The following is a 24,984-nucleotide window of genomic DNA, read 5'->3' as shown; positions in this document are numbered from 1 at the left end:
CAAATGAACGACTAACGAAACAAGTGTATCAAGGTAAAGTAAATGGCAACTTGCCCAGAGGTAGACCGCGGAAAGAATGGTTAGAATGTGTGAATGAGACCCCACTTAGAAGAGACATAAGAAGTCACAGAAACACGAGAGCCTGCATGAAAGATGCATGGACATAAAAGAAGCTAGAGAAGTATGCCAGGACAGGAAAGTATGGCGGCAAATAGTTAATAAAAAGAGTGTCAGTAGAGTGAATAACGCCTGAAACAAAGACCTTGGCTATTAATGGACCCAAGTGGGGAACCTTACATAACGACTTCGTGAGGTTCTTCGCTTGGGGTGATTGCTAGAGAGATTGATCAGCAACCTGGGTCGGAGCAGTGTTGCGGAACGAACGTGTTATTTACTTAAATAGCACGAGAATTCTGGATCAATCTGAAAAATCTCTATCCCTTCCACACATTACTCCTTTCCCCTGCCGAGTGAGTCACGCCTACCTCGAAAGGGAAATGGCTTAATGGTGTAATAATAATAATAGTGGCTAATCATTATGGTTTCAAAATCATTACTTTGTAACCTGCTGTGACCAACGTCTGTATTTCACCACATTTCAGTGGCCAATAAAACAATCACTAGCCTATGCTGATCACTATTTCTTTATGGCCAATGATCTTATTTTTTGACATAATTATTAATTTTTTCAAACAAAAATTTTCTACTACTTTTAACCCTGAATTTACGATGGAAATTTAAATCTTTATAAAATTGATTGTCCACATGTGTATTTTAGAATTTTGTTTCGAAGCTTAGTGTGTTTTTTTACAAATTGTTAAACTGAAAAACTTCTTTAAGTGGCTAATGAATACACCCATTATCTTATGATACTAAACGACCAAGTATAAGATACTTAATTTCAAAAAGAGAATGTTTTGCTTAAAAAGAATAAAGGAATTCAGGATGAAATGCGACGATTTATATTTGCAAATGTATTTAACCTTTAGAGGATGGGAAAATTTTCGTTCAAATCGAGTTTTCATTTGACCAAAAATTTGTGCATAATTTCAACAGAAAACTCATTTCAAGTCAATGACCTGACAGGTGGTCGATATATCGACCACCCCCCGTACGCAACGTAAAGGCCAAAATAAAAAAAAAAAAATTTCATGATATTTCAGAGTTATAGTTTGGTATACCCGTATTTTTTGATGCGCTGAGTACGAAAAAAGTAGTGAGAGAAATCATGAAGGCACCCTTGACCTTGAAAATCACCATCTCAAGGTCATTTTTTCATATCCTAGCGTTATGGTTGGCATACCCATGTTTTTTGAGACGCTGAGTAAGAAAAAAATAGCGCAAAAAATCCTGAACGCAGACGTGACCCTGAAAATCGAGATTTCAAGGTCAAGTGATACACTTATTTATTTGTTGCTATTTTAGCGTCAAAGTTGGTACATGCATGTTTTTATGCGTCTCGTACTAAAAAAATAGTGGCAAAAATCTTGACATCAATCTTGAATTCAGAATGACGATCTTTTTCTCCAGGTTGTCTCCAGGATTTTTCTCATTATTTTCCCCTTATTCAACGCACCAAATTTTGCCCGAACACATCAAATAGTTAGTGTGCATTGGGTGATCGATGTTTCGACCACCCCCGTCCTCTAAAGGTTAAAGACAGATAGTTATGAATAGACTAGGAATAATCTATATAGACGGAGTTCAATAAAAGGGGAATGAAAAACTAGGAATACTGTATTTAATTCGTCAGATATGCTACACCCTGCATGTTGACCCGTATGGAATTCCACATCCCGAATTTTGATTGCACTTTGAGGTACTTTGGACGTTCGTGTTAAGTTCAAATTACAAGAGCAGTTTTATTAGTATTTGGTTTAATTGATTTTGATCAAAAATTTTTTTAATATTGCAGAAACACATTAAACACGAACATTACAAACCGACGGCAGGCTCGGAGGGCGAATCGTTCGTCATGTTTTTCACTACGTTTAATAACCATTTAGGGGCGCGCCGTTCAAGTATTACGTAAGCATACTTTTCCCTATTCTTACCCCCCCCCCCCCAATCATCAAAGAAAATTGTTGTATAAGAAATATACATCAATAATCATATATGTAAACCCCCCCTCGCAGAATAATAACATTATACTTGAATGGCACCTTATCAGTAGGTTTGACGCCAAGGATGGAAGTGAACACACTCATTCTGTGGGATGCCTTCAAGAAAACTCAATTCTTGATAACCGCCAATTTTCTGAAATTTCTAAAATTCTGGAATTTTCCATTTTTTGGGCCGAAAATTCTAAGCAAAAGTGAACGCTGTATATTCAAGATAGATAATATCTATTATTCAAATATAAATAATAATATTTTTTAAATGTAAATTCCACACCCCGCGAATACTTGCTTTGTCGGCCTTGTCAATGTCATAAGCATTTTTTCACCTGATATTCATACGCAAGCGACTTTTTACACTTAACTTAAGATTCAGAAACGAAAACGACTATTTCGCACGGAAAATTCAAATTTTTGTAAATATTTTTAAAAATGGTAAAAAATATTTAAAAATTCCTAGCTTGTTTATCATGAATTTTTCAGAAAAAACTCAACATTGTAGTTTCATATGAACGACCGCCATTCATTGGCGAATTTATAAGACTTTTGAAGTTTCCTTGCGGTCTCGAAAACATAAAAAAGCAATTATAAGAATAACAAATAAAAAGTTATTTATGTCTATTATTAAGAAATATACCAGATTTTTAACAAGAAAATTACTAATTTTGGTTTGAAATTTTTTTTAGCACCTGATTCTAAAGTTTCTTTAAGTATCCAAGAAAACATAATTATACGATAAGTTTCATGCCTTCTTAACTGTTTAAGCCTTCTTTGGGAAATTTCTGTTTCACCGGTGTTACTAATTATCTCATTTTAAATATCTCGAAAATAAATAAATAAATAATGGCTTAAATTTAAGGATTGAATCTCAGTATTTTTTAATGTTATTTTATGTGTAAAATGAAAAAAAATTATAAAAGTATCATGAAATGTCATGAGAAACTACGAGAGAACGAGTAAAGGAAAGAGGCAAGAGTGTAGGGAATAAGGGAGAGATATCGACAGGGATAGGGCCATACGAACAAAAGAAACGTAACCTAGAAGTGAAGAGATTGATGGACGTCGAAAGATTAAAAATAGGGGTGATCTTTAAGAAAGATTTGGAGGAAATGTAGGTGTGGGAAAGAACGGAAGATAAAGCAATACATGAAAAGGAAATTGCAGAAAAAGTAAAAAAAACTTGAGGAAAAGGTATTTAAACAGAAATAAGAGGAAAGTGGAAAAAGGAAGCGAGAGGGTGAAATACGGAAAACAAGGGAAGCTGAAGAGAGAGAGAGAGGGGGGGGGGAGAGAAGAAATTGACGAAGAATGGAGAACATCGCACCATATTAAAAGTTTGGGATAGACAAAATTGATGTCAGCTTATAATACGGATATCAATATTCCAAGCCGCGCACATTTAACACGTGCTTGGAAAGTTTCGTAGGTTCCTGTGGAACGTTCCAGGAACGTGCCGTACTATCAGGTAACAGAGGAAACTTTTTCTACTCATCCACAACACTACAGAATAATTAATAGTAAAAACTTAACAGACACGACAGTCGCAATTACTTTAAAGTTACTTCAAGTCAAAAAGTACTTTGCATGTAAATCATCATTTACTTTTGAATAAGTGAAATAAATTTGATAGATTTGATGAGAAAAGGATACTGAAAATATAGATAAATACGGCCATAAGAGACTGAGATAGAATTATAGTTATAAATAAAGTAAAATTCAGGTATCAGTTATTTTTGGAGAAGAACAAATGAAGAGTTTAAAAATATAAAATATAATTAAAGTATAACTTGAGAAACAAAAAAAAAAGAAAATAGAACAGAAAATATATTTAAAGCAAGCTGGAGAATATAGAATCACTGAAATACTTTTAGTACATTATTTGTATTTTTTTTTCTTTTGAGACAGGATTTCTTATTTTTTGTTATAAGAAAGAAGAAAGATGTAAGACATTAAGATGTGAAAATGCTAACACCACAATATGATGGTTCCAGTAGAATTATACATCTTCCATGACACCTATTATGGCGAGAGGTGTAATCGGGCCAAAAATTAACAAACGGTCCAGGCTTCAACGCAAACAAAATACATTCAAGACGGTCAGGTGGATATGAACTAAAATCTGAAGGACATCGTACAAACAAATGTGAAATAAAGGCGATAACAATCCAAAATGGGAAAAAAGAATAATTTAACCCTGAAAAAAGGAACCACAATTCGGAAAAGGCATCCAGAAGATAAATGAAACATACACTGACCTAGGAACTGATGAATCCTGGTGTCCTTTGAAGAACTCCATCAAACGGAAAAGGTCCTGAAAAAGTAAAGATCGTTCTAAACTTAGGAGTGGGGAGAAGTCTAATACCAAAATCCTCGTTACAACAGGAATACTCTTGTGCTACCTGCAGTCCGCACTTTATTCGGATTGATCCAACACCTTGCGTTCTCCATACGACGCCATCGAAACCATCCAAGACCGACCAGGGATTACCCTGTGGCCAACTGCAAAAGTTCAAATTCAACCTTTTCTCGGGCAAACCGTTGAGATATACTATCAATCGTGGGCCAGAAGATCCCGCCCATTTGTCAGTTAATGAATAAACACTGTTACTATATTTACATTATATTGTATTGTTCTCGCCATTCCACTTCATGCACTATTCCTTAATTTGCGAGACCCCATCACACAGGTTGAAGGGAATTGATGTGGAAGTTGACAATCTCAAAGTGACGTCAGCTTAAAATTAGACCTGGCTTAACTTCAGATTGGGATATAAAATTCAGTTTTTAAATGACATAAAAGCATGCATCTAAAATATTAAGTTTTTGAATACGGGTTAGCAAAGTTTGACGTGAATAAGTTCGCAAATTCGGAGAAAATAGATCAAGAATTTTCAACTTAAAATTCGATAGATTTTATAAATAGCTTTGGACGGCAAATGAAAAAACGAAATTTAAATTAATTAAAAAATTAAAAAATAACTCCCGAGACATGGAGATTCTGAATGAGAATAAAAAAGGTTAATCAAAAAAAATTATTGTGTTCCGAGAAAATCAAAATTGCAGAATTATTTATGCAAAAAGTTTGAAAAAATTATTACTACGTTAACATTGTAACTAAATTATATTAAAAATTTGTAATACATTTTTAACCCTAATTAGTTACTCGGAGTGAAATACATTGCCAAAAATTGTCGAGCTCCTCAGAGAGTCTCCCTGGTTACTTTAACTTCGTCGGTTTAAAAAAAATTGAACAATTAATTTCGGTTGTAAAACTGAATGATCATATTTTTCAATCCTTAAATAATATTTAGCAATTTTTTTTAGATATCTAGGATTCATTAGTCGGGTGAATTTCACCCAGTGTGACTGTTATATGATTCTACTGAAGTGTAAAGAAAGTGTAGACTAATGAGGATTAAAAAAATATTGTATCAAAAAATGATATTTTGAGAAACTCTTTTCACCACAATATGTATTTGAATTTTAAAGAATAAAAATTCTACTGATCTGGTTCTATACTGTAAACCTTCAAAATTTATTATAACAGCACAATATGTACACAGAAATTCTTTTTTGAGTTGAGTTTTTATACCAAAAATTGTATTTTGCCAACGAAAAGAGTGAAAAAAAAATTAACACCTATCGTTTCCTCTATTAAACCAGATTTCCTTGTTGTAATATAATTATAATTATTATTTTGCTGACTTGTCAGAAAGAATTTTCTTTAAATCCCTGTCAATATATTTACAATTCCATCCTTAGCCTAACTTAACTACTGCTTATATTATAATTATAAATATAGTAAGATGTACAAAACTGACATACTTCAGACCAAGTAAAAGACCATGATTTTGAGAAGATCCTTTATTCCACACAAAAAATAAACTTGGGAGCTAAATTTAAAATGCTAAATGTAAAACGAAACATATAAAAGAGCCAAAGTGAAATAAAACCGTTAAAATTAAAAAAAAAATTACCTGTAATGCTTATGTTATCATTTTTTTATAAATAACATATTTAAAATGAAAAAGATCACAATAAAGTAATTCAGATTTTAGAAAGGTTTAAAATACTTTTAAATTTAAATTTAAAAGATGGAACATAACGTGCGTCCTGCTTCATATTAAAGGCTAACTTCGAGTGAGAGAGGTAAAAACATGAATTACCTGAGACTTTAAAAGAACAGTGTCGTAGTAACAGTTAAAGATATAAGGTTCCTTAAATTCAATATGATCCATATTGTATATAGTCGAAGCGTACAAAGAAGAGTCGAGGCACAGTCGTATATACAGGTCCAGAAAAGCCCGGGAGTGGGGGTACCACTATTACTGAAGCCCTCTTGATTCTCCTGAATGCCGCTGAGCCAGGAGGCACTGTGATTGAGTAGTATGTACTACAAATGTTTTATTATTCTCAACCACGTTCTTAACCTAACCCGCTATGTGCCCGCGATCGTTATAATATTGTTGTTGAAAATACCATGGAATTGTGCAGTACCAAACTGCTCAAAAAATAAGAATGACTCAAAAGAGAACCGATCTACATTCAAACCACTATTTGGACTACAAAATGATTGGAGTATTGCGATAACTCGGATTTACTGAATGATTGAGATCTTCGCAAAGAGCATATGATAAACATTTTCCTGATGATGCAATCGTCAGAGAAAAGATTGTTTATGACAATTGACACGTAATTTTGGAAAATAATTCTTTATAATTTTAGTTTAAAAACAAAAACTTGGAGTGTAATATGCAACGTGATATTTTTTAAAAATGTTTCTATGTTCATTGTTTCAGATACGCATACATGAATTATAGATCAAATATGTTTATTTTTTGAACAATTTGCTTTGAACAATTTCAGGGTGTCTACTCAGTATGACAAAAAAAAATTCCCGTACATTTCCCGTACATTCCCCTCAATTTTCCCGTACATATTTTTTTTAATTTTAACACAATGTTTTTTCAATTATTCAACTATTATCGTAACATTTTTCGCGCAGTAAATCCAAGAGATTAAGGGTGAAATTTTGCTATCGTTCGAATTTAAACCCTGTGCTAAATATTGTGATAACAGAGATAATAATATGATGAAGAAAACAGTGTTACTTTGGATATTTTCTTTTTATCAATGTTAATTTAATATTTATTTGAATCATCGATAAATTGTTTACATCACTCGGAGGGTGCATTTTCATTCAAAAGTTCCGAATATCACTTTAATTTTTGTTTTTACTTCTCGATTTCTTCAATCAACACGTTCCGTTCGTTATCCAAAGTCATTTTTTTATTTTCCAGTTCTTGAACTTCTTTGGCTGTTTGTCTTTTCTTTTCTTTTTCATCACTTTATTTTTTTCATTTTTGTCGTTGCTCCTTGAGTACTTCAGTGTACCTGCTGTGGGAGTTTTGGAATGCGTGCACCATGGACTGATTAATCTCGGTCTTCAAAATACCACCGCGTTCCGCAACAGCGTTATAAACGTGACGTTGGGCAATCAAAGATGCTTCTTTCTGATTTTCCACAAGGCATTCTTTATTGATGGAAAAACCTCTTTCGACTGCAGCGTTGCAATGTGATAATATAAGAACCATCTTCATGAAAATGTTCAAGTTCTTGAATTCATCTTTGGAGTCGAGAACTTTCATCCAAAGATGATCAAGATGTGTTTCTTTTCGGGAAAAATTTTTCATTTTATTCTGGACATTACCAATTTGGATAAATCTGGAATATTCGTGGGAAACAGATTCAGCCATGCTGGGAATCAAGAGATTTTTTTCAACGAAGATTTCGAGAGCTCGTTTCAAACGTTTTTCTCCTCCAATTACAACTATGGCCGGGTCAATGCATGTTATTGTTCTTGCCAAAGGATTTTTTAACGGAGATCGCTCAAAAAGTTTGGATATGAAAACTTGAAAGCATTTGCCACAATCTCGCTGGAATAGAAGAATGTCTTTCTGCGACAAATTTTTAGATTTCAAATATTTCCTTGCGCCGAAACCTACGTCAACGTATTTGGCAATCTTGAGATTTCTATTATCATTCATATCGATGTCTTTGATGGGCGTAGAGTTCAAAAATTCTTTCTTCACGATGCGAGTCATTGCATTATCTACGATCTGATACAAAGCTGTGTAAAGAAATGGTGCCAATGGCTTATCGCTTTGAAATTCATCCAGAAATGATTCGATTTCTCGTGCAAACATTTCAAAGAATGCCATTTTTGCAGGGAGGAGATCGTCTTTCACCCATTTTTGTACAATCTCGAAGCTTTTACACTTTGAATGTTCTTATATTGGTCGATTTTTGAAAGAATAGAAGTATTTTCTGATTGATTCCAGAATCAACGAAATTCTCTGTGCAACAGGTGCATTTTCAAGCCATCAGATTTTGCAAAATTTTAATGGAAACTGCAAGCAATTTGTGATCCGAATGAAATCTCCTCGGCGAGCAGGAACGTCCTTGAAGAAATTGTACAAAGCTCTGAAGAGGTCAATCAAATTCCAATCAGTTGCTGTCATTCCAGTTTTGAAAGCACCGTGAAGAGTGTGAATCCCACATGAACCAATGTCCAAAAGTTGAGGGTTATCTTTTCCAGATCGCAACTCAGCAGAAAGTAATTTCAATACTTTGAAATTAACATTAGGACCATCCATGGAGATTTGCAAAATATTTTTCGTGTCATTATCAACAAGAGCTTCTTTCAAACCTTTGAAAATATCATTGGCTTTAGCACTTCTAAAAAAACAGACGTGAAGTATCGCGTTTTGACCTCGTTCCCTTGTGAATCCCAATATCTTACTGTTATGTCCATTTGCTCTGATTGGGAGTATTTATTCAGAGATTCGTCAAAACTAACCATTTAAAGTCACAGTTTTTAAGCTTCTCATTTAGTTCAGATCTAAAATAAGGACCTAAGCCAAATGTTACGCCATGAGAAATCTTATCTTTTTTCAGTTACATATTTTCCGCAATTTTACAGTCGTGGACTTTTTCATGAGAAAGAAATTAAGCGTCCTTTTTATGATCATTTGAGAGAAATCTTCCGAGGGCAAAGTTTCGGGTTTGAGAATCCATTGATTTATCAAAAGCACAGTTTCTTCATATGCTCTGGCTGCTTGTTTACGCTTGCCGCCTTTCTGATGACTCTTAAGAGCTGCGATTCCCATACTCTCAACAGAAATTTGGCAGTGACTGCACCATTTACATCTTGCAGCCTAATTATCCGGGGGGTGGGGTTCAACCCATTGAAATTGGAATTCCCATTCCTTTTTGTATTTGATTTTTCCACGCACTGTACGCTTACTCATCTTTACCAAGAATACAATTTCTCTGCAATGTGACAAAACCATACTTCGTTTTATTTCTCATAATTCTTTGAAGCTTTCCTCTTTTTAGTAATTGCTTACGTAAACTTGCAAATTTTACGATTGATAACCCGAAAATGGGACAGTCGAAAATTCTAAGATAATTCTCACGAGATGTTTGACATCAAAGGAACGTTTTAAACAAATTAGAAAAGAAGTCAAACGCTGTAAATGCAAGAAGTACCGCAACGGAATTTAATGTCTCTAGTTTTAAAATACTTCTATATCATGCAAGACATTTTCGAAATCATTTTTCAATTTTCCGCGAGAAACGTGTTTCTTGAAATACAAAAATATGAAGTATAAAATTTTTAAATTGATATTGTAAGATTGTTTCGCATAGATGAAATCCATGATTATTCGAAAAATTGGAAAGAACTTTTTGAAAATAATTTTTCACGGAATTTGAGGTGCAACTTTTTACATGAAATTATACGACTATTTGATTGATAAAAACAACGAAATCACGCTCAACAGTTTTGACACGTAATATCAATTTGAGAAAGGTAATACATTCTTGGTTTTCACAATCGTTTCAATCGTATACACTCGAGAGTTATGATATTATTACACTCTTGTATCATGGACTGAACTACGTCGATTCTATTCGACTAAGATTAGGTTAGGGATGAATCGAAGTAGTCAGGATTGTGAACGCAGGGATGACGCCTAAGTGAAGTGATTGATTTGCCCGCATTTCCATTTAAATTTCAAACTTCCTACAAAATTCCCGTACATTTCTGGGAATTCCCGTACATTTCCCGGACATGGAAATTCCCGCACAATTCCCGGTTTTCCCGTACAGTAGACACCCTAAATTTCTTTTGCTTTTGAAGTTTAATTTTTTTTTTTAATATTTCAATTATACTCAGAAATAATCAAATATTAGATTTAATAATGTTAAAACAATGAAATATTAACATTATGGAATACTTGTAAGGAATTATAGTTTCCTTAATTCGATGCACTGATTTTAAAATTCGTTTGAATTATCCGCGCATTCTACTACTCATCTACGGTGCACAGTGGGACGAAAATCACGACTCTAGACAAATTGATTTTCCCACTACAGTTTTCATCCGATTCAAACTTTTTTTTTTAAATTAAAGCTTATGAAAATCCGCATGATCTTATCAGAGCATATATTCAAATTGAGGCTCTATTTTGTTTATTTCTTGACAAAAATGAATTTTTTTTTTTTAATTTTGAAGAGTACCATTTCCAAAATAATACTCATATTCATTCCCAAATATCCAGAATGAGTAGAGGAACTATCGAGTACAATTTTCCAGTACAGTAGGATAAATTAAAAAATGTATTTAATTTGTTATAAACAAATAATTGGGTGAAAATGGTTTCATATGGTTTTACGGTGTATGGTCCCTTGATTCTCACTGGATTTCCTCGATTAACAAAAATAATTTTTGTGTCATACCCGTGAGCATTCATAAATAAACAATCATTATTATAAACAAATAAAGAAAACAATTTTTCACTTCAGCTATTGGTGACAAAAAGAATAGTCATTTTCCATGGAATTAGCTCCATAGAGCTCGTGAATGATACCCAGTTATCATATCTGCTCATATAATAACAATTCGCAATTGCTCAAAGGATCTTAGTTAACAATTGCATTATTCGGCTATTTTTCGTCCCACAAACTCCGTTCTTTGGATGTATTTAATTGTTATCGGATGATCGCAAATAATGAATGGGTATCATCAATTAGTGATCTGCAGTTGATTCTGAGTGGAAAACGCTATTCATTCCATCTCGAATAGAAAAGATGAGTGATTGTTCATGAAATTGTTTATAACAATGAGAGTTGTTATTATTCATCCACATCCCCTAAGGCTATTCGAAGATCAGTCATTAACAATTAAATACATCCAAAGAACGGAGTTTGTGTGACGAAAAATAGCCGAATAATGCAATTGTTAACTAAGATCGTTTGAACAGTTGCGAATTGTTATTATATGAGTAGATATGATAACTGAGTATCATTCACGAGCTCTATCGAGCTAATTCCATAGAAAATGACTATTCTTTGGTCACCAATAGCTGAAGCCAAAAATTGTTTTCTTTATTTGTTTATAATAATTTTTTATTCATGAATCCTCACGGGTATGACACAATTATTTTTGTTGATCAGTTGAGGAAATCCAGTGAGAAGCAAGGGACCATATACCGTAAAACCATATAAAAACATTTTCATACACTTATTTGTTTATAATAATTTAAATACATTTTTTAGTTTATCCTACGGTACTGGAAAATTGTACTGGATAGTTCCTCTACTCATTCTGGATACTTGGGAATCAATCTGAGTATTCTCTTGGAAATGGTACTCTTCAAAAGTAAAAAAAAAATTTCATTTTTGTCAAGAAATAAACAAAATAGAGCCTCAATTTGAATATATGCTCTGATAAGATCATGCGGATTTTCATAAGCTTTAATTTTTTTTAAACTGTTTGAATCGGATGAAAACTGTTATCGGAAAATGAATTCGTCCAGAGTCGTGATTTTCGTCCGACTGTGCGGCACCCCTCGTGGTATTTTGTAACGTCACAGGTCGTCTCATGAACCGTGTTAGCCCTACTCTCGGGAGTTTCGGGACCTATATATACGACCGTGAGTCGAGGTAATATTTATAAATAATACACAATTTTCTTATAAATTATGATGTATAAAATATTATACCATTAGTAATGAATTATTAATAACAAAGGAGTCTTAAATACATTAGAAATTAAATTAATGAGTCTAATATAATGTTGTATACAGGACTAAAATGATTAAGGTCAGTTAATACATTTAAGCAATTATCATCTTCTCTTTTAATAAAAAACATTTGCGCTACAAGTCTTTTAAACTCATTAGACTCATGGTGTAAAAACAAAATATTTCCCCAATCAATCTGATGGCCAGTTATTACCTGATGTTCCGGAATAACTTTATGGTCCTTTGGATTTTGTCCAAAATTATCATGATGTTCTTTTGTTCTACTAGAAAGTGACCTGCCAGTCTGGCCTACCTAACATTTATCACAATTTAAACAACAAATTTTATAAACTACATCAGTAGGTTCAAAAATGTCAACAGAATCTTTTAATAATTTTATAAACTTATCTAGTTTAGAATCAATCCTGAATGTCATTTTAATATTAAAATCATTAGAAATTCGTTTAACCTCAAAAGGCAGACTACCATGGAACGGAACAGAAACAAAAGGTATAAAATCTACATTATGATCTAAATGTGAAGTGGCTTCTTTTGGTAAAGGATTTTTAAATGTTTTAATTTTATCATTAATGTGTGTTTGAATGAATTCTTTTGGATAATTTTTAAGTGAAAGAATATTTTTGATAAAATTAATATTTGACTGGTGAAAGGTTTAAAAGATGTGTCTACTAGATTTTTTATGATAGCTATTTTGTGCTGAATAGAATGATTCGAAAGAAAATGAATATATCTGCCTGAATAAGTACCTTTTCTGTACCAATCCGTGACAGTGATATTGCCTTTATCTGCGCGCGTAATCAAAAGTTGTTTATTAGATTATTAGTCCGCAAGATTTTATTATTGTGCAAAAAATGTTGTGCCGAATTAAGTATTCTATGTCTAAGGAAATCTCGATCAGCTGAATTTTGAATCAAACCAATATTAGACTTAACATCTTCAACTATGTCAAAAACTATATTGCGTTTATTCGTTAAAAAGGATGAACAAAATTTATTTCCTAACCTTAAAATGTCATTCACCTCCTCAGGAATTTGCTTGTTACTTAAATTGACAATCCAAGGATCAGCACAACCCGAATTGATTAGATCCTTGTGTTTATTAATATTTAATCGCTCATAAGGAATACTGTTAGAAAGTAAATACTGAAGTTTTTTATTTAATTTCTGCGCGTTTTGGAATTCTTTGTCCTTATTATAAAAATCGTGTTCTAAATTTTTAATATAGATATTAGATGGTAAAGAGTTTCTCAAGTTAACCTTGACATTATTAACACTAGTAGTGAAAAACTCCAAATGAGTATTTAAATCTTTTATCACGTCATTCAGTAAACGACGTTCTAAGGAGGGTTTTTAGATTCAGTTAGCATGAGTCTGAGGTCAGAGTTTTCAGCAAAATTCAGCAATATTCCAATTTTCAGCCGCCATATTGCAAATTTCAAAAGACAAATTTTGAAACTTTTTCACCATAATTTGATTCTGTAACATCGAGTGAGCATGAAACTACATCGATTTATTGTTTTAGAGTTAAAAATCGCATATGTGGGCTTGAGGTTTAATGTTTAGGGTTTATCGGTTTAGGGTTTATGTGTTTAGGGTTTATGAGTTTAGGGTTTATCGCTTTATGGTATATGGGTTTAGGGTCTATGGGTTTAGAGTTTATCCGTTTAGGGTTTGTGTTTATGGTTTATCGGTTTGGGGTAATGGGTTTATCGGTTTAGGATTTATGGTCTAGGGCTTTAGGGTTAATCGGTTTAGGATACATGTGTTCAGGGTTTATGGGTTTAGGTTGCTTTGCATGATTTTTGCAATATATTGCAAATCTAGTAATAATTGTTTAAACTATTTGTTCAAAAAAATTATTTTCAAAAATTGAGCTTTGCGATTCTCTTTTAAATTCATTTGCAAACATTTCTGGCTAAATTTTGTTTGATTTGGTTAAGTTTTGCGACCTGTATGTGGTTTTGAACATTGCGTCCCTAATGTGCAACCTCTGCGTTAATGTGTCGCGTACGGCGTTTATTCGTTTGTCAGGACAAAACCTACTGAATGGGATTGTAGATTCATGATCAGTGTGCAAAACCCTATGTATCTTTATTTGATCTCACCAAGATTATATTGATCTTTATTCTCAAATATGGAGTTCGTGTCTATGCGCTAGTTTCCCAAAGATTCCTAATAGGTTATGGACCTAGGTGCGTATCAGTGTTGCCAGGCATCTCATGATGAACTATGGAATCGCCTTCTCGAAATTATGGTACATTATGGTACTATATACATTAAATTTATCTAATATTTTATTGATAAATATGATCATATTATTTATTGAATATTTCTAAAAAAAAAAGAGAGAAGTTAATACCTTGCAAGATTTTGGAATGACTTTCCTTCCGCATGTTTACTGGACAATTTCAAGTAAGACGAAGTTGGACATCGGGCGAAAAATTCAAGGCAGCGAAAAAGCCACCAGAGCAAACCTCAAAATCCAAAAAATCCGTCGAAGATTTGTTTATGTACACAACGTTAGATGTGCCAACGTACAAAATATTAAAAATCAGCAATGGTGCGAAATTTTACGACTGGTGTCTCGTTAGCGGTAGTACATTTTACTTGTGCAACGACATCGGATTGCTCTCGGAAATAATAAAAATTGTAATCAGAGAAAAGTGAATCTGGCTAGCAGTGCAACTAGGGAAATATTAGGAAAAGGTTATTTTTACAATCACCAAGGCCGAGATAGTTGATCGACGCGAGAAATTGTTGCTTACTTCGAAACGTGAAAAGGAATTATATTATTTTTGAGATCCAAACGTGCGCGAGCGTAAAAAGATTTCTAAAGCAGCCCCCGCGGCTAGGAAGCAGAAGAATTATTTCCTTGAGGGTTGGCAAAACAGGCTGGAACATTTGAATGTTCAATCTCTTTGTTAGATAATCAGGACTGGCTCTATTCAAGGAATAGACTCCGATGGTCCAGACGAAGATTTCGAATGCAGTGTCAGTATCAATAGTAAGCTGTGTCGCCCTCCTTTTCCGAAGGTATCTGAACGAGTGACAGAAGTGGGTGAACACACACATACTCTGATGTTTGTGTTCCTATCCGCGTCATTTCGCTAAGAAAACAAAATATTTCGTCAAATTCATCGACGATTCATCTGGGTGGTGTGAGGTGAAATTTCTCAGTCACGAGAATGAAGCAATGGGCGAATTAAAACATTTCAGAGCAATTTTGAGCACGCACCTGGAAACAAAGATCAAAGTCCTACAAAGATTTAGCAGAAAGGAGTACGGCAATAAAAGCTTCAATGCGTTCCTCAAGAAGCACGGCATAATGCGAAGATTGACAGCTGTCTTCAATCTACAGCAGACTGGAGTTTTCGAAAGGTGCAACAGAACACTGATGGATACCGAAAGACTCTTGATAGAGTCAGGATTATCAGCAACGTTCTGGGCAGAGGCTGTGAATAAAGCGAATTACATCTGCAATAGAACACCTTCTAAAAAGCTTAATAAAAAGAGGCTACACGAAGCTTGGTTTAGGAAACCATTAGATGTTTAATACTTCAGACGCTTCGGTAGTTAAGTGTATGCAAAGGACAGATCATCAGGTTTATGAAAAATCGAATTGCTAGCAGAAGAAAGAATTTTCCTTGGATATAGCACGGAATCTAAGGCGTACCGTGATTGGCTAAAGGACAAAAAGAAGGCTAAAACATCTAGGGGTATCTTTTTTTGGAGGATACTTCGATCCGTTTGATAAAGGATCGCAAGGATTTTCGTCCAGAGGAATATTATGAGTGAGAATCGTCAAGTAATTCTGACGAAACAGAATACAATGAACCTGTTGATAAAGTTGATCTCCGCAACAATCCAGACTTCCATCATCCGATCAACGAGAACGTGTAAAAGATTCCGAACAATGACGGTGGCTACGATGAAGAAAACTCTTCGGAAGGTGAAAATTTCCTTAGATTCGATGTTCCAGCTCCTGTAGGCGCATCAAGACGATGTAGGCCAAGTAAAAAATGACGGTGGCTACGATGAAGAAAACTCCTCGGAAGGTGAAAATTTCCTTGGATTCGATATTCCAGCTCCTGTGGGCGCATCAAGACGGTGCAAGGATTTAAAAAGGATCCCGGATTTTGGACATAAATTGGCTGATCTTTTTAAAATGAAGGAAATCGGCGAATTCAAACTTTGTTTGGGGGGACAAAGTCAGGTATGAGATGGTTTAAATCACTAGCTACGAAGGCCCCTCTAAGATCAAGTGCGTGGGGAGGGTGATACTTATCTATGGGTAATAATGGATCCAGTATAACATGTAAGGTGTCAATAATATTGTTGTAAATAAAGAATATTGTTGGTAAATAATAAGTCTAATAAATTCCGTGCACATTGCAGTTGTTGTTCAATTGCAAAAGATTTAAGTAACCAAGGACATCGGATACAGAAGACAAGATGTCAATGCACAGCTGTGACGACCCAGGTTTCGGAATACAGCTAGGACAATTATGTGAGTTTTAGTGTTGGTGAAGAACCTCATGAACACCTGTTCAACCCTATTGAAATTAGTGGTGATTTCGACACCCTTCAGGCAGTGTTCGGATGTAATTACGACCCCACCACCCCATGCGTTTTCGCTAGTCAAAATGCTTCTATCACACCTGAAGATATTGTAGCCTAGGAAACCCAACTGAACATTATCAATATTAGTATGGAGCCATGTCTCAGAAAAAATTAAGAAATTGTAAAAACTCAACAGAATAACTTAACGCAACGAATTTAATTTAGTACGTACGCCCCTGACGTTCTGGTAGTAAAGTGTGATGGAAGAGTTGCTGGTGTCGGTCATCTTGTGTGTGTTGGCAGAGGGGGCATTGACAGTGGTTGGAGAAACACGTGGTCCTACTTGCTTGAAGTGACGTTTGGCAAAATTACGTTCTTATGCCATTTCACATTTGTAACAGTTGGAAACTCTTGACGATATTTAACCGCGAGATCTACTTCTCCCATTTGCAGACGGGAGGCAAGCTCTCTCTTGACTTCTGATGACTCCTTCAACCGGGCTTTCGTTTTGTCGGGTTTTATCCAGATTAATTTCAGTCTGTTGATTCTGCCGGCATCCTTCAGGTTGCCGTTACCCTTCTTCGCATTGAAGAAAGACCGAAGGATCGCATGCGCTTCTTCCGATGAGACATATATCAGTTTCATCAGCCGAGCCCTTGATTGCGTCTGCGAGAAAATACCAAGTCTGAAGGCACGACAATTATTGAGCATGCTATTTGGAACCATTTCAGAAAAAATTTCAGAAACGGTGAACATGGGGATTTTTTCGCTAGTAGTCATCATCACTACTCTTGTCGGCAAGGCCAACGATTATGAGATTAGTTTTCTTGGAGAATCTCTGCTCTATTTCAGAGACATTAACGGGAGAGTGATTGATGCCAGTCGATGGGTGGAAGGTATCAATAGAGTTTAATTTGTTAATCATACCTTCAGCAGCATCTATCTTGGCAGTTAAGTCTACAACTCGCTTCTCTGTGTCATCAATACGCAAAATGGCATTGTCAATTTTCAAATAAAGATTGTCGAATTTCTCTTAAAGCGAATTTATGGAAGTTGTGACCCTTTCAAGTTTAGGCTTCATAGATGCGAAGCCACTTTTCATTATGCGTTCGATGTCCCCAACAGTAATAGGTGCAGAAGGAGGTTCAGATGAAGTCGGAGTGCGAGTTCAAGCAAGGTAAAATTTTGCATAGGACCCATCGTCAAGAGGCGTTGCGCGTTGAGCACAACCAGGTTGGTAAGGAGTTTGACAGCCATAGCACAAAACCGCATCTATCGCAGTGCTTTTACATCCGCGACAAGTTTTCTCAGCGGGTATTAGTAGTTTGTCGGGTTTTTCTTTGGTAGGGATATTTTAAAAAAACTAACAAATATCCAAAAAAGGTAATGTCCACTAGTCAACATATAGTTTTGAGGTTATGTTGCAATACACTTGTACACAAACGAACAATCTGGAGCGACCGCGCTGCATATTTGAGAAAAATTAATTGATAGCACTCAACAAAAAACAAAAGAATTACTATTGGTCATCCTTTTAATTTCATCATCCTTTTAATTTTATAAACCTCTACATAATGATTTAAGGTATCTGATGAGGGAATCGGTCTGATTCCGAAGCGTCATGTATAAAATTACCAAATAAATAGTCTGGAAGAAGTTGATAAAATAAGTTTTTTCCTTACCAATACTAATTGTTTCCCAGACGTCAAATTAAGAAATTTTACAACCCGAAATTCTTTACATAACAAGAGAATTAATCTTTCACATCAAACTTTCTACTTTACTAGCACTACCATGCGGGACATTAGCTATTTATTTGCGATGGCCACCGACGCGACTTTAGCAGACAGTTATTTCTATTATTGCTTCAACAAGACTCATTGGAACGCAGCTTAGAGAATACTTCGATATTTGAAAGGCACTCACAAATATGGAATTTTCTACGGACACCAGGAGAATCCTCTGATGGGGTTCAAGCACGCAGATTTGGGAGGATCCATAGATGAAGGGCTTTTATTTACCGGATTTACATTCATGATGAACAAAGCAGTAATATCCTGGGTATAAAGAAAACAGTGTACTGTTGCTCTGTCAACAACAAAATCAGAGTACATGGAGCTGACGTAATTAGCCCACGATAGCTGCTCACGGTACACATCCCTTATATCCGATTTCACTTTATGATTCCATAAAACTAAATAGATTCATATTAAAAAACAAAAATTGGAATGAAATGTTGACAACTTTGACCCAGTTATTGTTTGACGATGCGATTTTTAGGACAACAAGGCTTTTTTAACATCCCAGTAATCGTGGTCTGTATTTCTGACATAGAAAATATGCTAAATGAAAATAACACATGTCATTATAAAACAGAATTTATTTGTTATTATTGGAAAATGATTTTCATCAAGAGCAATTATTGTTTCTGTTTCTATTGTGTTTTATGACGGAAATACTTATTTGGGGCATTTATATCCAAATCGCAAGATTAATAAATAGGTCGGGTACGATTACTGGGCCATCTACCTTATAATAAAAACTAAAGGTGTTAACTAAACCATACTCGAGGTGTATTTATCCATGGTTGAAATTTCGGACCCATTTGTCGAATGCATGGCGTGGCGTATCTAACCCAAAAATTTCAAAATGTATTAACTTTAAATCTATTAATCATCAAAAAAGAATTAATGCAATACAATTCAGTTATTTAAACTTAATGACATTAATATTTGAAAAAAATAATTAAATGTGGAAAAATATAAATGGCTAAATACCTAAACAGGAAATTTTTAATGTTGCGATTCGTAAGAGAAGGTAGACGCCCCAGTAATTGAATCCAAACCAGTAATTGTGCAATTTGGGTATAAATGTCCCAAATAAATATTTCTGCCATAAAAACACAGTAACAGTAGATTTTTAGGAAACTTTGGACTGTGTCCGACGAACATCACTTTCTATTCCAAATTTGTGCAAATGATCACTAAAGGCTTTGACTAGGGTACATTAGGGTGGAACAAAAAATAACATTTGAGAAATTTTAACGGGCTTTTTGGCCAAATCATTCTCGTAGACAAATTCAGTCCCTTCAGCCGGTATCTAACTTAAATATGTCATTTTTCATCAGTTTTTCTTACTCTTTACTCAGTGAAAATTAAACGCTTAATCTTTTTTTTTTTAGAAATCTGTTCTCAATAGTTTCAAAAATATTTCTTCAGAATATCAAGTTACGCAATTATATTCGAGGCTTACAATAAGCTTCCAAATATTGCCATTTTATGCCATTCTTGATATGTCTAAAACTTTTGCATAATATTTCTGGACATAAAATGGGATAAATGCAATATTAACTGATAAGTGAACAAGCATATCAAATGTCAATTAAATTCACTTATAATGTCCTGTCCAAAATCGAAGAAATAAAAATAGAAAACATTTTACATGTTAAACTCCATAAGACACGAAAATGGCCGGAGCGAGTTCTGAAAGTATTTTTGTTCGAAAATAAAGAATGGGCATATATTCATTTGCCTACGAGAACGATTTGGCCAGAAAGCTTGTTAAAATTTCTCAAATGTGATTTTCTGGGCCATCCTAGGGTACATGGTTCTTCGCTTATAATATTTCATTATTATAATTTACCTTTGCAAACTTTCGATGAATATGGTTTCTTTTTTTCTGATATAACACGTGAGACTTTCCTTAATGAAGTCACAGAAGTTAATTCTAATACGTACGGTATATGCATGGAGTCTTTATAGAAATGATCCCGTAAGCTTTCCATTTTTAGCCACGAGTTACTCGGATATTCTTTTTTCATTTTACGTCTCATAATTGTGTCAGTATAAAAATGACAGCGAGTATCTCTGTTAAAAATAAAAAATGATCTTCAGAAGAGTCTGCAGAGATACAGCTGAATGAAATTCAAGAAGAAAACGAGCGGACTACAACGTAAATTAAATATTATAATTAATATAAATATATCAATATTATTTTCAAACCGAGAAAATTTAATTATTTTAATATTAACCTTAACAAACGTAAGCCTTGACCTATCTTGGTATTGAATGTGATAGATTATACTAACTTACATTTATTATTTCAATTATAGTGACATTATAATAACAAGCCGCTTCGAGATTTGTTTGAGTTAAGTTTTGATAAGGACAATTTTAAGTGGGTAAAATGTAAATTGTGCGTTTTAAAAGATCTCTATCTGTTTACTTTCTGTTATCCCGTTTCCTAAATACTTCCTCTGTCTCGGCTTTCCACAGAGCATCCCATTCCTCCCATTTCTTTCTCATTTTTTCACTTCCTCCCTGACTTCTTCCCTATGCGACCTCGCTCTGTCAAAGCCTTTACAGGTTTCCTCTCTGAGGTCTCTGATGAGCTTCTCGAGGCTTTCTAGACTACTTCCCCCTGCCCTTCTTTCAGGTGGAGTTCTCTGTCTACTTTTTTTACCGCTTTCTCATTTTCGCCTTCCTCATCTAACTGTTCCCTAACCCTTTTATTGTCTTCCGATTTCTCCCCTTCGCTACTCGTGGTCGGTGGTTGACGCTACTTCTCAAAAAACCCCTTCGCGTTCGTACTTTGCAAACTGTGCGCTCTCTATAGCCTTTTTAAGTTCGTCGGTCTGCCTCACTTGCTTGCTACTCTCTCCCCCATCCCCTTTCCGACCTTCTCAGATACCTCTGCCTCATCAATACCGACGTTACTGTCACTGCTACCTTCTACGTTCACGTTCGCCTCAGACTCAGCCGCTTGCATAGTTTCGCTGTTTAATCCCGACCCACTCTCTGTACCCGTCTCCTGCTGCCCTCTCTCTGTCCTTTCTGGACTTCGTGTCACCGGCATGTCTGCCAGGCACTCCTTCCTACGTCACGTTTTCTTTTCCCTCGCTTTCAATCCCCTACGCCACTCTTTTAATCTAAACGTAAAGCCATCACTCTAAAAGTTACTCAAAATCTCCTTCTCACTATAACTCAACACTCCTAGACTATTAAACATCTGTCTCTTCTCATTTATCCAACCCTCACACTCACCTGTCGCTCACCCTGCGTGAAAACACCACTTTCCACAACCGTTCCTCACCTGAAAATCCTTCTTTTCTACTTTTGACAAGTATATCAAACTCACCGTCTTCCAAGCAACCCCTTCACTCTCACTTATTCCTTGGCCCTTGAACACTCTACTCATCGCCCTTTCTCCTCTCAAACTCTCTCTTCCCCTTCACCACAGCCAAAAAGTTAGTACCACAAAAATCACCAACAATATTAGATAAGATATTACATTAATATTATTAATCATGTTAATACTGAACACTTCTTTAATGAAAAGGAAATATTAAAATATATTAATATGATGTATATTTTTATAAATAAGTGAAACTCTTTAATAGCCCTTCCGATAATTGACACCGCGCCGCATGTAGGTGTAACAGGTGCTGCGCGGTGTGCGCGGGATCCCCGAACCCTTGAAGCTGAGTAGAGATTCGTGGTGGTGGAAACGAGACATGTGGCTTATGAGTATTTGACGCTGAATTTCCCCTTACTGAAGAGGCCTGCTATAAGTAATACTTTTTTATTATTTCTATTGGTTTAGAACATTTTTTGTTTGAACTAAAACTTTTCCAAGTATAAAAATAAAAATTTCTCCTAAATAAAGCCAAGTTTAAAATCCAAACATAGCATCCCGAAAATTATATTTAAGTTTTTTGAGACGATCATCTGTGAATAAATAAATAAATTACGTTATATATTTCATTCACACCTTTTATTTTATTCAGAATGAACGTAAGAATCTAAATTTGACCAAAAAAATTTGCGGTCCACTTTTTACTGTACATGACTTTAAAGAGACTTCAGAAAGAGACTTCAAAAAATCAATTTCGATTTTAATTTGCATAATAATAATAATAATATACAATAATAAAATAATAATAAGGCAGTTTCCCAATGATATCCACATGGACCGCAGAGTTAGAGAACGAGTTCCAAAATGACATCGAGAAAATGGCTGCAGGCGAAGCATATAAATATCTGGGTATTCTTGAATCTAAGCGGGTGCTAATCTGAAAAACTGAAAACGATCCCAGCTAAATCGCGGTAAAATTTCAGCCATAACCACATCTCACAACCGTGGGATAGGTGGTTACCGTCTGTAACAGAATCAATACGACGATCTGGCAAAAGTCTCGTGCACCCTGAGGACATGGAGTGACCCCAGGACGACCGCCTTCTCCTTTTTTGGCGCAAGTGTTTTAGCATATAGTTTACACACATGGATGCTTTTCAGGCTACTACCCAGTGACTAATCCGTGTGATTTAAGGATAAGCAAAAGTTAGCTCACACGACATTTACTGATCCTCCACATTTCGCCGGAAGATGCCGTGTATCCTCTTATCGAGGAGCTGTTCACGGAACTTTTTCTCTTGTGCTTTCTTAATCCGGGCTTTCAGGAGTGATTACTCCAGGCAGTTAAGGTTTGATGAATTTTGCTCACCCCCAATACTGAAGTTAAGTCCCAGTGTTTCAACAGTCTCCTCCGCTGCTTTATACAGAAAGGCTCCTTTGCCCACTTTTCGTGCTTTCTGACCATTTTAAGAAGAGGGTCTCTTCCATTTCAGACTATATGTGCTGTACCCAGAACAATCCTGCTGTGAATACATTCAAGATTCAATATTCCGCGACCACCTTGATGGCGTGAGATGTAGCGTCACTGAACAGAAGACTTTAGATGCATGCTTTTGTTTATGTGTTAGTGTCGCCTCTCTTTCTCTGTTGCCGGCTTGTTCTGACTGTGGTAGAGTAGGCGTTCCGCTTATGTAACCCCTTTTTTGGAGTAGTTCGGCATGATTTCGCAGAGGTTGATGCGAAAAGTGCGATAGCTCCGGGTATTTCTCGCACCATAGAGCAGGCAGTCGTGCCATGTAACTCCGTTGAGGGACCACACTTGCATCGTAGCACTCTAGCAAGTCGCGTTTTAGTCGCTCCGCTCACCTAAAGGTCCCAAGATTCCGTCCATCCATCGCATTGAATTCATCTTCATTGGCTCCCCTAGATCTAGGGTGGTCGATATTGTTGGCCGACTCATTGTCGGGAGCTCTGTGCGTTCTGTTGTTTTGAACAGCACTTACTACAACTATGTTTGGTGTTGTCATTGTTGTTCCCACGAGAAGCTAGGGAAAGGAGTTTGTCCATCATTGTAGAGCCGTGCATGCAAGGATAAGGCTGCGTACTCTGAGAGGTCGCCCGATATCCCAGAGTCACCGTTCTAGACACCGCGCCCAGGTGCCCTTCAGCTTTCGGCAAGGTTTTCACATCTCCGCTTGGGGGTTCATTCCTTCGGGACAACCCCTGGACAATGGTCCGCAATTGCCTATTCATTTTTGTAACCATATTCATCAGAAACCCTTGGTAAAGGGACCCTCTATCCGCAACCCGAGGACGCGTTCGGTGGCTTTGCCATAGGCTCTTCGGTTTGATTATAGAAGAATCAAAACCGAACCGAATGGTGTCGCGAGTATATATATAGAGAGAGAGAGAGAAAGAGAGAGAGAGCGGACAAACATAGCCTGAAGTTGCGCGCGGAGCGTAATCTCGGCTCCCTCGTCGCGGAGAACCATCGCAAGAGGGGAAGACGTAGGACAGTCGCACGAAAATTTTTGAATGTCTGTGGCTGTGATGAGCAGACAGCACAGAGTAGAATGAAAATAAAATAGAGCGACAAATCATACGTTGTCATCAATGCAAATACAGGTTAGTCCCTCGACCTGGAAATCGGGAAATGATAGTGAATTTATTTTTGAACCGGGAATTTTACAACTTTTTAGAAAATAAATCTGTCAACTTCAATTTCAAGCGTGTGAATATAAATTAATTAATAATTAATAATTTAAATCTGGAAGTTCTAAAATTATGAACTGATTCCGAAAAGTCTTGTAAAATCAATTATTATTTACTTTTTAATACTTAAAGTACCGTTCAATTTAAAAATTATTAATTACATTATATTCATGTTTTATCGACTAAAAATGTTTTTTATTTTAATTCCTAAACCATCTATTTCATACATTTTTAATTTTTAACTTTTTAAGTCTTTAAAACTGCTTTTCAAAATTCTTTAAATAAAAATTTACAAATGTCCGTACGGCTCTCCCACCACTTCCCCCCATGCGACGGTTCTCCACAAAGAAGGAG

The 24,984-nt window shown here is 35.4% G+C and overlaps 1 protein-coding gene across 6 annotated transcripts in view; it reads right to left on the bottom strand.

Annotated features, from left to right (window-relative positions):
* LOC117178774 (probable deoxyhypusine synthase) overlaps positions 1-24,984 on the bottom strand; it is a 178,163-nt gene that overhangs the window by 105,339 nt on the left and 47,840 nt on the right. Inside the window, exon 2 of one of the 6 annotated variants that reach the window (XM_033370241.1) lies at positions 4,373-4,428. The exons of the other annotated variants lie outside the window; for them this stretch is intronic. The gene's annotated coding sequence lies outside the window, so the exon portion shown is untranslated. The remainder of the gene's footprint in view (positions 1-4,372; positions 4,429-24,984) is intronic. 6 annotated transcript variants of the gene reach the window in all.

The sequence above is a fragment of the Belonocnema kinseyi genome, chromosome 8 (genome assembly GCF_010883055.1).
Source record: "Belonocnema kinseyi isolate 2016_QV_RU_SX_M_011 chromosome 8, B_treatae_v1, whole genome shotgun sequence".
NCBI lineage: Eukaryota > Metazoa > Arthropoda > Insecta > Hymenoptera > Cynipidae > Belonocnema > Belonocnema kinseyi.
This window is presented reverse-complemented; position numbering and strand designations above follow the sequence as displayed.